Raw genomic sequence first — 13,846 nt, 5'->3', positions numbered from 1 at the left:
GCTGGATGGGGTCATTGGAGAGGTGGGTGTGGGCTTGAGTGGACTCCAGGGGATGGTGGAAGACAGGAGAATCTGGAGGAATGTTGTCCATGGGGTCACAAAGAGTTGGGCATGACTGCGCAAATGGACAACAAGAGCTGTGTGAGCATGTAAAGCAGAAAGGCACTTCTGGAAGAATGCACACATCACAATTAGGGAGCATGTGAGCATCCCGTAATTTCAACACAGGGATCCAAGATGCTCACCTGGCAACCACAGCTGGAGCTGCTTGTGCTCTGGCTGGGCAAGGTCAGGTGCAGACCAAGGCTTTAGGAGGCAACCAGACCATGGCCAGCAGCAACCTTGGCAAAAGCTACACTGTTTCAGGAGGGCCAGCAATCTTCACTGGGCACAGCACAGCTTGGAGGGCACGTCAGTGGGACCTGAGTGAGGTGATCCCACTTCCTGGATGGGCTGTGTAAAACCCCTGTTATAGATGGTGGGGAGTGAGGGGGATAGCACTGGTCACACCCCCCCCCCTTTCTCAGTCTTGTATAGAGCTGTGGGCTTGGCACAGCCATGGGGAAAGGTTCCAGGAAAGGAAAGGGAGGCCCCAATCACCCAATCCCACTTTCTGTACTTAGTATGGGTAATCACAGATCCATAGCTTTTGTTGAGAAAAAGCATGAACCTAGTACTTATACATAGGCAGAACAGCAGAACCGAATGGTCCTTCTTGAGGATGAGATTTCAACCAGTGGTTGTCCACCCTCTGCTAAGTTCATCTCTCCTCACCTCTCCCACTGCCCTCATCCAGCTTCCCCTCTGCACCTCCTTGCAGTGTTCATCAACAGAGGAAGTTGCAAAGGGCTGCATCAGTGCTTCAGTGAGGAAACAACTCTTCTCTCTCTCTTGGCATCTTCTCATTCCAGAAGCCACAGAGAGTTGTGAAACTGGCCATATCTGCTACTCTTCTCCTTCTCTTTATTACTTCCAGAAATTTGAAAAATGTTCAGCCTGAGACATTAAAGGAAGGACAAGAGGAACTGGTAGCCTTTCACATGTTTCTGGATTATAGTTATCATCCTTGATCATTGGGCCATGCTCAAGAGAACATCAACAGATGGAGTCTGGTTTAAGCTGTGCAATTTCCCTTTTATCCTACCCTCACCTACAAAGTAGGTCTTAAAGGCATGCGTGTATCTGGCACTGATATGCAGTAGAAATCCTACCACCTTAATCAGAGAGAAGGGGGCATTTATCCAGACTGAGCTCTGTACAAATGGAGGTGCCACTGCAACAAGAAAATGAAAAGAAATGGATTCACCTTATTGTTGTCTTATCTCCCAGCAATGATTGTTATCCTCCAATCCAAAGGTTACATTATGGGGCTAGGAAATTATGCTATTTGTTTTGATTAAAAGAATGCAACAGTCCAAACGAATGCCATGCACTCTCCATCCTTTTGGACTGAAAGGACAGGTGCTTCTTTTCACCAGGCTGTATTGACTCTTCAGCTTTCCAAATTAGAGGTGAAAAATGAAGGGGGGAAATGGACTTGGTAGCAATAATGCACAAAGGCAGGCTGAAAAATATTTATCTTGTGAGAGGTCATAACAGACGTACAGCTCCTATGTGAAGCTTCCAAAGTTTTAGAAATGATATTCCGTCAAACACGAGCAGCATGCATTGCAATAAAATAGAAATCCCTTTTCTAGAAAATGTATTGAAATTCCTACAGCTTAAAACATTCCAGCCTGTTTAATGGCCCAGGCCTGTTTAATAGTCCATCTGACTTGTGCTGTGCCAAACAAGAAGCCTATTTATGGGTATCATGTGGAAAGGGAGGTTGGTGTGGTTATCAGAAGCATTTGCCATGGCATTTAATCTCAGGCATGGGGAGCCTCTGGCCCATAGGCTGAAGGTAACCACCTGAGCCTTCTTATTTAGCCTGGGTCCTCTTTTCCCTTCTTCATACCCTGCACAGCAATAGGGGTTCTTGCTTAAAAGCTTCCACTGATGTCAATGGGCAGGAATGGGAGGACCAGGGATGCCCAGGTTCACCAAGATACTCCAGAATCCATGTTGATGTTTGCTTCACTTCACTCCCATTTTCATTTGTGGCTTGCTTTTCAAGTCACTCAAATGGGGAAAGTACACATTGCTGTAATGTTTCAAACAGGTACACCCCTTCACCATTGACTAAAGCATAAAAATCAGTATTTTCAATTTTTTAAAATTTCAAATTCTGTACCTTTTAAGACATGCATGCATCCACACATGCACACATGGACACACAAACACAATTTTTTTAACATGATTGCAAACCAAGAATGAAAAACTCATTTTCCCCCTAAAAAGCACTCCTATTCACATTTGGGGTTGCAATCGGAAGAAGTTCAGACAACCGGCAAACTGAAACAAAATGTTTACTGTATCTCTGCAATGGACTCCTTTTTAGCCAATGGGTGTATTGGGGAGGATGTGGGGACCATAGACGGGAACAGAAGGGTTCCCCCCTCAGGTTGAAATGCCCCCCTCCAATCCTTCTATGCAATTACACTAAAAAGGTGAGAATTTGTTTCAGTCTGGGTTCCTATAAAGTACAGAGAATGGGCCTTCCTAGCAGCAGTTCAGTGAAGCTCATGATTCCTATTCATCATAAAAGCTTCAGCTCTTCTTCACCAGGATTGCTTTTCTGCTTGAAACCACTTTGATGCTGGAAGCTGCATGGATCCCTTCCCAGGCTCGCTTGTCAGATCTGTGGAGCCATACATACTTATCCTTTGCTATGGCTATTCTTTATTTATAACACAAGGACTACCAAAACTCAGAATGACAATTGGCAATTATAAACATAGATGTCAGTGTACTCTTTTTCAAGTCTACATGTCAAATTCCCTTTGTCAAACTGTGAATGTGTTATTGCCAAGTCCAAATCTTCTCTTCATTAGGTGATGACAAGAATTATTCCAATCATCAAAGCACTTTAAATGTTAAGCTCTTTGGTTTGCTCATGAAAAGGAAGTCTGTAGTTCAATTTCTCCTTTGCAGCCCATGGACTGTGGAGGAGGAGCTGAACTGCAGAAAACTTGGTCTTGATGAAAAGGTGTGTTGCACCAGTGATGCTTTGATGACTGAAGAGCTCATGATCACGGAATGAACATGGTGACACCATTCTGAATGCATTTGGTCTTGGCTGGGGTCAGCCAGTCCATTTTTTGTGGACCAGAGTAGATGAGGTGCCTTGCAGTAACAGAACCGATGAGGACATTTGTCATGCATGCAGATCTAGTTTTATTAGCATGCTGACCTAGATGCCATCAATAGTCATCTTTCTGAGGAGCTCTAACAACTGAAATCTCAGTAGTAATACGGATATTCATCCAGTATACCAAACTGTCAAACTGCCCAACAAAACCTAGGGTTGGAGGATTGAGCAGAAGGAACATGGAAACAGAATAACATGGATGAGATGTCCAGTGAAAAGGGCACTTCCCTTCCTTCAGGTAAAAGCAAAGGGTTGCCATTGGCACCAGAACCTAGCAAGATTAGGCCCATAGAAGACCAATGATCCTTAGCCGGTCACCAGATAGTTCCCAAGAGAAAGTGCATTGCAAGTCTGTGGAAACCTAAACAAGGAGCCATCGCATGGAATGCAAATTTAAAAGAAACATTTAAACCAAATTTACTAGGCTACAAGGTGAGGGCTTTAACCCACGCCATTCTGGAAATCTGGTAGCATATGCTTCTTGAAAGAGGTGGAATAAAAGAACCCTTGGAGCCAGGTAAATAATTTCTTGAGTGGTACAACTGCTGAGTTGTTCACTATCAATCATGCAAACAAGAATAATTTAACCAATGCTACATGATTATGCCAGTAATTAATTCACAGGATTTTGCTTCACCAGCACCTAAATGTAAACAAAGATGGTGTGTAAGCAAAGCATCTTTGATGTGAAGCAAAATGTGAGGCTTAACCCTTGACTAAAATGTATTTTAAAGACAGAGCAGTATCGGAAGCATTGTTTAGTTACACAATTGTTAGCCAAGAGTAATTTAAAATGACCCTACAGAAATTACTCCAGATTCATTACTAATTGATGGAATTCCATCAACAATGGGTTCCACTAGAAAATCCATTAGCTCTACTGAGATCTACTTTCTTCTGGTTATATTGCCATGGCAGTTCAGTTTATTGACTTAAATGTGTTTTTGTTCATGTTGTAATGTTTATATTACTATTCTTGTTACATTCATACCCTTCCTTTTCCATTCTGCTCAGAACCTGGCACAGCCTACAAGGTTCTGCTCTTCTCCATTGTATCCTCACAGCAGTGCAATCCATGGTTGTTTGTCATAATTGCAGATGCACTACTGCAGGTCTATATAGCATCATTCATTCATTCATTCATTCATTCATTCATTCGACATATCTTGCCTCTTATCTTATTTTCTTATAAAGAACTCAAAGCAGTTTACATCATTCTCCTCCACCTGCTCTCACTCCTGTTCCCTTGGCAACAATCCCGTGAGGTAGGTTGGGCTGAGAGCCCATGACTGGTCCAAAAGCACCCAGTTGGTGGAATGGCCCAGCAGGGACTAGAACCCAGACACCCTGAGACCCAGTCCCATGCTCTTAACCAACATGCCACACTGGCTCTCTCTCTAGGATGCTTCCAAAACCACATGCTAGCATTTTCTTGCAGCTTGCTGATTGGCTTTGGCATGCAGCTGCAGGTAAATTAGGCTAGTCTGACAGGCAGTGACTGGCCCAAAGTCACCCAGTGAGCTTCATGGCTGCCGAGGGACTAATCACCTGAATCCCCTCCAAAACTCCAATCACTACACCACACTGGTTCTTGGACTTGAATTGCAGTCTGGTACATGTTTACTGAGAAGTAGGCCTGACTGAGTTCAAGGAGGCCTTCTCCTATACTCCTAAGCAGAGAGCAGGTCTGAGCAACAGAAGCTTTTCAGATGTTCTTGGGCTGCATCTCTCAGCATTCCTGATCATTGGCCGTGCTGACTGGGGCTGATGGGAGTTGGTGTTTAGCAGCTTCTGGGGGCCAACCCCTAGGGCAGAGAGCCTTAAAGCAGCCCTAAGCATTTTTTAAAGTTCTACTGGGGACAACAAGGTGGACTTCCCATATTACAATTCTTGATTGCTCTCTCTGCCCAACATTCCATTCCTCTGGAATTCATTTACGTAGGAACATTTCTAACATTAATTCAGGAATTGCACCATTCCCATCGGGCACAGCTTTCAGTTCCTTCACTACCTTTACATCCTTTCCCTTTAGTGGTACTGATACCTAGAGGCATATGTGTAAAATACTACAAAAAACTGAAGACTTGGTAATCCCATCAAAGAATTTCATCAAGATTGCTGTTGTGAATGGTCTCACATGCTCCCTTGCATACTGATAAAACATGATAGAAAATGATTCTTAATTCAATGGTACATACACCTATATCAATACTGCTTTCTTGCAGTCTTATATCAATGCACAATGGTAATGTGAAGCAGGGGAAACATTAGCAGAGCGATTGAATGCTGTGGCAAGCCGCACACATGGACAACTTTCTACAAAATCTAAGAATAATAAAATGGAACAATGCAGGATATTTGTATGCTTCTTTTCCTCTCAAAAATGAAACCAGGTAAGTTGGAAGTCCACACCGTGGGGAAAATGTGAAAGAAAATGATTTGGAGAGTATCTCCAGTTACCAAATATTTTCTCCTTAAAAATGGTGCCCAATTTTCTTTCTAACCACTGTCCTTTCATTTTTTTTCTGGCTATGTGTAAGCATGTATATAAGCAGTGACTTACCTTTCTGTTTCCATTTCTTCTCTCTTGCTGTCTCTCTTTCACGCATGCACACAGATATCGCAAATGCTTGCTAAAAGAACAGAATAGAAATGTGAATTTAAATCCAGCACTTGTATCATGTTTCTGCCTGGTGTAGAACCATATAGCTCTATGCAGTTAACAACTGTATTAGAACTATGCTGATTTATACAATTTGAGGATCTGCCAGAGGGAGACTGAAATGCTTGGAAGCATGTTGAGAGAATACTTGCATGAACATGCTGAGTATAAATTGCAATACCTTAGTTACCTAGGCCTTTCCCACTACGCTGTCACTGGGCTAGCTACCAGTATCTCTGGCAGAGATCTGTTTGCATAGAATTCTGCCAGTTCCTGTGTCCCTTTTCAAAAAAATCACGCAGATGTCCAACTTAGCTTCCATCTCCCTTCTCTTGCAAAGCTTGTGACAGGTCAGCTCTTCCCCACATGATTTTCAGTGAAAATCCGCTGCACCAGATCACAGCACTTGCATTCACATGGTGTTACATTGGACTCAGTATGGAATCAACATCAACGAAACAATCCACGGTTGTTTGTCATCAGTATGGTTGCGCTACGGAGGGTCGACATTGCATCATTCTTTAGCATGCGTCTGAAACAAGTGCTAGCGTTTCCTTGCAGCCTGTCAATTGGCTTTTGCGTGCAGCTACAAGAAAGGTGACGCTAGGTATTTTTAATTTTTATTATTACCACAATCTTTATGTAGAGACACATTTATTGCTTCTGGCAAGTGCTCCATTAGCAAACCTGGCAAATCTTCAATCAGCAATCTCAGCACTTTCTGGCCTAGCAAGGTGGTAATTGTTACATGAACTTTGAATATAATTTGGAACAAAAATTAACCATGAAACATGACAGTTAATTGGGCCCTGCATGTAGTTATTACCTGACAGTTTCACTACAACACCTCACTTTAGATGGAGCCAGACTGGCTTAATACATAAGGAATGCATCATGGCTGCAATTGAAAACTTCCCCAGGTCCTGATAGACTTGGGGATGTGTCGTTTGTTACCCAAATCATGCGAGTCCATTCCACAGCATGGCCAGCGTGCTGGGAGAAGCACATGTTATGTGTATATGTCCACGATCAAGTGTAACATGGTGCTTAACAGCCAATCCACATCATGAATGTATGCAATGGATGAAAAACTTGTTCACTGAAGTACTGGCATTTTTAAAGCATGGGTGTGTTTTGCTGAATCACTGACATTTTTTCTTGCCATTAGAAAAAAGATCACCATATTACTGAGACCAATGATAAACCGTCACAACCCTAAAGAAAATGTTTAATAAAAACATTTTTGAGACTCTACACTCTGCCCTACTCTTCAGCCACTATGTGATGATGCCTGAGGCATGTTATTATGGTCCAAGGAATATAAAGGATATACAGGAATGCAAGAGCACAAGAATACAAGGTGTGTCCAGAAAGTGAGGAGAATGAAGTCCCTACACTCGACAAGGGCCCTGTGAAGGGAGAAGCTGGCCAAGGTCACTTGGGGTGGGGTGCCGGGTGTACGTTGGAACAACGATCAGTTGCATTCCAGCCCTGCCAGAGCCGGGACATTCTCTTTTGTGACACCCTGTCCAAGTGCCTCGTGTTAAGAAAAATGCAAGTGCGTTTGGAACAGCAATATGTGATAAAATTGTGCGAAATTGGGTAAAAGTGCCTCAGAAACTTTGGAAATGGTGAGGAAGGCTTATGGAGAAGCTGTGCTATCATCTGCACAAGTGTAATGATGGCACAAGTTGAGATCGGCTCAACTTGGGTCCTTCATCACAGCAACACACCAAGTCACAGTGCTTTGGCTGTCAGAGAGTTTTTGGCTGAAAAACACATCACGGTGCTTCCCCATCCACCCTACAGCCCCGACTAGGCTCCCTGCAACTTTTTCATCTTCCCAAAGATGAAGAATGAAACATAGAAACAGAGCGAGTCAGAAGGGGCCTCCCGGGCCATCCAGTCTGACCCCCGGCACCAGCCGGCTCCGCTCACGACATGCCCACCATGTGGACGTCCAGCCTATCCTTGAACACCCCCACAGATGGAGCCTCAACGACCTCTCGTGGAAGCCCATTCCACACCCTCGGGGTCCTGACTGTCAGGAAGTGCTTCCTGGCATCCAAATGGAACCTTGGCTCCCTGAGCTTTGCTCCATTGGAGCGCAATCTGCCTTCCTCTGCAGGGGAGAACAGGTCTCTACCCACCTCCATGTGACATCCCCACACATACCTGTATGTCGCCAACATATCCCCTCTGAGTCTCCTCTTCTCCAGGCTGAAGAGACCCAGTTCCCTCAGTCTCGCCTCATATGGCACCCCCTGCAAACCAGCCACCAACCTTGTGGCCCTACGCTGCACTGACTCCAACCTGGCTATATCCTTCCTGTAATGAGGGGGCCAAAACTGAGCACAATACTCCAGTTGTGGGCGCACCAGAGCTGTATAGAGTGGTAGTAATACCTCTCTTGATCTAGAAGCCACACTTCTGGCTATGCAACCAAGGGTGGCGTTCGCCCTCTTGACCACCGCATCACACTGCTGACTCATGTTTAGCCTGCAGTGAACCAGTACCCTGAGGTCCCTTTCACAAGTGCTGCTCTCCAGCCACTTGTCACCTAACCTGTACTTATGACAGCTATTCCTATGCCCCAAGTGCAAGACCTTGCACTTATTCACATTGAACGCCATCCTGTTGTCTCCTGCCCACTTCCATAGTCTGTCCAGATCCTTCTGGATCTGGAGTACCTGCTCCTCAGTTGTGGTCACTGCTCCAGTTTTAGTGTCGTCTGCGAATTTGATCAGCAGACTGTTTACCCCTTCTTCCATGTCATTAATGAAAAGATTAAACATGATCGGCCCCAGGACAGAGCCCTGGGGGACCCCGCTTGTCACTGGCCGCCATACCGATGATTCCCCACTAATGGTTTCCCTCTGCTTTCGGTCAGTCAACCATGCCCTAATCCACCGGACAGTGCTTTGGTGTATCCCAAACCTCCTCAGTTTCTCCACCAGGATATCATGGGGCACTTTGTCAAAGGCCTTGCTGAAATCCAGGTATACCACATCCACTGCATCCCCTCCATCTAGCCATCTTGAAACCTTGTCATAGAATTCCACAAGGTTTGTCTGGCAGGAACAAGGTTTGTCTGGCAGGATGGTTTGAAACGACATCATTTTGGTAGTGTGGACAATGTCCAAAGAGCCACTACACACGCTCTGAACACCATCCCACTTGAAGACTTCAGGGGATGCTATGATGAATGGAAAAATGGCTGGGAGTGTTGTGTACACTCACAAGGTGCATACTTTGAAGTAGACAATGTTCAATTGTGATTTTTTTTCTGCAAAATAATTTTTCAAATATAATTCCCATTACTTTCTGGACACACCTCATATGAAGATTGCATTGTAGGATCAGGTCACAATCCATCTAATTCAACATTACTTCCCGCCTAGACTTCTGTAACGCGCTTTACGTGGGGCTTCCCCTGAAGACAGTCCGAACACTTCAATTGGTGCAAAATATTGCTGCCAGGTTGCTGACAGGGACGGGGCATTATGCTCACATGACTCCAGTCCTCCGTCAGCTTCACTGGCTTCCCATTGAAGCCCGGGCCCAATTCAAGGTGTTGATTATGACCTATAAAGCCCTAAACGGCTTGGGTCCCGGCTACTTGAATGAGCGCTTACGACCGTATATGCCCGACCACCCTTTGAGATCTGCAGGAGAGTCCCTTCTCCGGGAACCCTCCATGAAAGAAATTAGGAGAGTAAGTACTCGGAGGAGGGCTTTCTCTGCGGTGGCACCCAACCTATGGAATTCACTCCCCAAAGAGGTCCGCCTGGCACCGTCGTTACTGGTTTTTCGGCGCCAGGTAAAGACCTTTTTATTGAAACATCATTTTAATTGTTAAAACATATGATCTGGCCAGGGCAACTTCTTCTTCCTTCTCTTTCTCCTCCCATATTTTTATTTACTTAATTTATACTGATAATTTTAATCTTATATTTGTAAATCAATGTATTTTTTGTATTTTTGTATTTAATGGTAATTTATTATGTGCTATTGTATTTCAATGTATTTTATTGTGTTGTAAGCCGCCCTGAGGTTTCAGCAAGGGGCGGCATAGAAATGTTATAATAATAATAACAACAACAACAACAACAACAACATCCAGCTGAAGCCAGATGTCCTTGAAACATGGACCTATGGAGCTTCCACTTAGATACCAACCAGTTTAAGAGGTGTTCCTGAGTGTAGCTTCTTGCTTTTAGGAGCTTTCACAAAACTGAGTGAGATAGTGCTGAAGAACTGTGCCAAAAATGACAGGCAATGCAGGAAGGGGATAGGTTTCCATGCGGTACAAACCCCTTTCTATTGATATAGCTAAATTTGTCCTATTAGGGCTAGTTCTATCCAACGGTTGAATCCTGCAAAGCTTCTAGTGCGTGTGGAAACTCCACTATTATTGTTGTACAAATTTCAAATCCAGTATTTTCAGAGGGCACTGCAAAAAAATGCCACACGATCTTTTCCACCGATTGTTCTGCAAGACGCTTCATGAGCTGTCCTGCTTGGAATTATGCCTCAGACTCAGAACTGCTTGGGCTATTGCTGCTTGTCCTCCATTAGATCCAGTGGGACATGTGAACTTCACTCATTGCAAGAAGCAGCATGGAAATGTAGCAAGCGTTTCTTTTCCACCCAGAGATTTTCCAAGACATTTTGCTTCAGAGAATATTTATTCTAGCCGTTTTAAATGCAGCGCTAGGATCCTGCCTGCTTTGAAAAATCGAAATCATTTAGCATGTGATGTTCTATTTCATCTAGCATGTGTATTACAAGAATGTGTTGTGAGCTTCTTATTACTCTTGCTTCTCTTGGCATTCCACAGGATACTCGAAGAAAAAACTGTGACCCAAATGGTTTGTGTTCAAAGATCCCCAAAGGGAAAAAATTTGCTCAAAGTCCCTCAATTTAGCCATGTTCTATTTTTCACTGGATGTGAGGGTCTAAGGCAGATAGAAAAGAAGCCTTTGGTGGAGTTCCGTACTTTGCTCATGAACCGTTTCCATGTCGTTTGGAATTTATACAGCAAAATCACACGGATCTAGGGATGAGCAAACCATAGAATTTCATGAGTGCTGAGATTCTCAGAGCAGTACCTTTAGTCTGGGCTTGTCTTTTCTTTCTTCCCATCCCTGTTTTGTTTAATTCTATTGGGGAAAGTGTACACTTTGAATGGGGAAATGCACTTTAAAAAAGGGTACACCTAAATGCATGAATATGCACATTTTCAGAAAGTGCATATTTTCAAAGTGTGCACTTTTCGAACAGAAATGCAACTCAGCCAATTGTGACATTTTCCTAGAAAATATCTTTTTGTTTGCATCTGTGATTGCTAATGGGACATGCTCACATGATTTGTAATTATAAACAAAATTCTTGTGCAACCCTGTTCAAGCTTCCTTTGCTACTTTATGTGCCCACGGGTGGAAAGGCCACACACACGCTTCTGTTTTGCAACAAGACTTCTATGATCATTATAAAATATTGCTGACCTACTGAGAGACAATGTAGTTTGAAGATTTTGTGACTCTGCATATCTATATCCTGAACCAGCTGTGATTTATTTATTTATTTAAACAACTTATATGCCGCCCCATCGCATGAGCCTCGGGGCAGCTTACAATCATTAAAATCCCATATAAAATACAAAAAATTCATCAAATAAATAAAATACAAAATAAAATAAAATAAAATAGTGGATCCAGCCTGGTCAGTTTAAACCAACAAATAAACCATTAACAGTTAAAATAGTGTTTAAATAAAAAGGTCTTGGTCTGGCGCCGAAAAACAAATAAGGACGGCACCAGGCGGACCTCTCTGGGGAGCGCATTCCATAGGTTGGGCACCACCACGGAGAAAGCCCTCCTCTGGGTACTCACCCTCCGAAAATCCTTCATGGAGGGTTCCCAGAGAAGGGCCTCTGTCGCCGATCTCAGGGGGCGGGAGGGCATATATGGACGCAGGTGGTCCTTTAGGTAACCAGGGCCTAAGCCTTTCAGGGCTTTGTAGGTGATAACCAGCACCTTGAATTGGGCCCAGACTTCGATGGGAAGCCAGTGGAGCTGACGGAGGACTGGGGTTATATGAGAACAACGCCCAGTCCCCATCAACAGCCTGGCAGCTCTGTTTTGCACCAATTGAAGTATCCGGACTATCCCCACGCAGAAGTCTAATTGGGAAGTGACCAATGCATGTGTCACTGTTGCCAGGCAGTGTTTTTAAACACTTTGCCTTTGTATACTCCACTGGAGGGGGAAAACAAACAAATACAACTTTGTGTTTGTGCATGCACATAAATGTGCAGACAGGAAGGCCTTGGAAGTTATAGGCGGCCTATAAATACAGGTATACATACATACATACATAAATGTGCATGAGCAAAAAGCACACATATGGCTGGCTAATATTAGCATTTTAAACATTTGCCCCATTTAGGTGGGAATATGAAAAGGAGCTCTCCTGAATCTCATTGGTATAGTTAAGCCTTCAAAATGGGTTACATTCACATTGAAATATGAATGGGATGCATTTCTCCCCCCTGCTTAGTTCCTGTGACAGTAACTTCTGCACTCTTGGGATGGTTCTGTTAAAAAAAAACAGAGCCAGGTGAAGAAAGCTGGACTTTGTTCTACTCTAGCAGGTTCCCACAGGGCCCAAGACTCAAAGAAAGTTGTGAAAATGATGAGTGAGCGTGGAATTACTGAGATTCAGTTGAAGGAGGTGGGGTGTCTTGGCTGCTCCTGGAAAAAGATATCTTTTCCAGATACCAACCTGATCTCAGGAATATAAGAGACTATGCAGCTTATTGGTTAGGGAGCTGGATTGGGACTTGGGAGACCCAAATTCTATTCACACACATCTCACTGGCTGACTTTGGGCCAGTCACTGACTCTCACAGGGTGGTTGCGAGACAAAATGGAAGAGGAGGAGGAGGCCTGTGAAAGCTGCCTTGGATCCTTTCAGGAAAAAGGGAAGATCATCATCTCCATCCTCTTCATCAGCATCATCAAAAAATTATGGACTGTGGCATGAATGGTTATCACCATGGGGATGAAAGGTAGAGGAAGCTGCTTTTTTACTGCTGGGTAGCGCTAGAGAGGAAATGCAAAGTTTAAAGGATAGATTGGCAGTTTGCTACATGACTGATAACCTATCATTATCATCATCATTATCTCACCTCTGTTCCTTCCAAGGAACTCAAGGTGGTTTACATTATTCTCCTCCTTCCACTCTCAATATTATCCCCACAACAACAACCCTGTGAGGTAGGCCGGGCTGAGAGTCTGTGACTGGCCCAAAGTTACTCACTTGGCTCCATGACCAAGTGGGGACTAGAACCCAGATTGCCTGAGTCCCAATCCCCCACTCTTAACCACTACACCTCATTGAATGTTGAAAACATTGTTATAACTGTTCCTGGTGGAGTACTTAAAATTTGGCAGAAATTATTAAATAAATTTATTTGGGGAAATAAACGAAATACTACAGCATTACTATGAATTGTAATGTCAATGCATTGAAGGAGGGATTAAGCTCCAAATACTTCATAACCTGTTGGTATTGCTTTCAGTCCCCAAGGAGGTGGTCATGCCAAATAAGGTTCTTGCCTTTAAATATGGAGTTGCAGTGCCCTGAAGTGGTTGGTTTTCAGATTCTCAGTTTGTGGCCATCCCATTTAAATCCACTATCATAGAGCCTTCAGGAGTGTGGAATTCCACTCAAAATGGGCTAATTGTCTGGAGAATCCTGGTCAAAGAGTATGTAAGGAGAGGTTCCGGAGTAGCTAATGGATGGTCATACGCAGCCCATCCTGCAGTTGAACGGCAGCAATGCAGAACCCTGGAAGAGAGCTCAGAGAATCCTGGAAAGAGCCATGAGCAGAATGGCGGCTGCAGCAACAAAGACCAAAAACTGGGGGC

This window comes from Varanus komodoensis, unplaced genomic scaffold (genome assembly GCF_004798865.1).
Source record: "Varanus komodoensis strain SLA01 unplaced genomic scaffold, ASM479886v1 scaffold11, whole genome shotgun sequence".
NCBI lineage: Eukaryota > Metazoa > Chordata > Lepidosauria > Squamata > Varanidae > Varanus > Varanus komodoensis.
Note: the sequence above shows the minus strand (reverse complement) of the source record.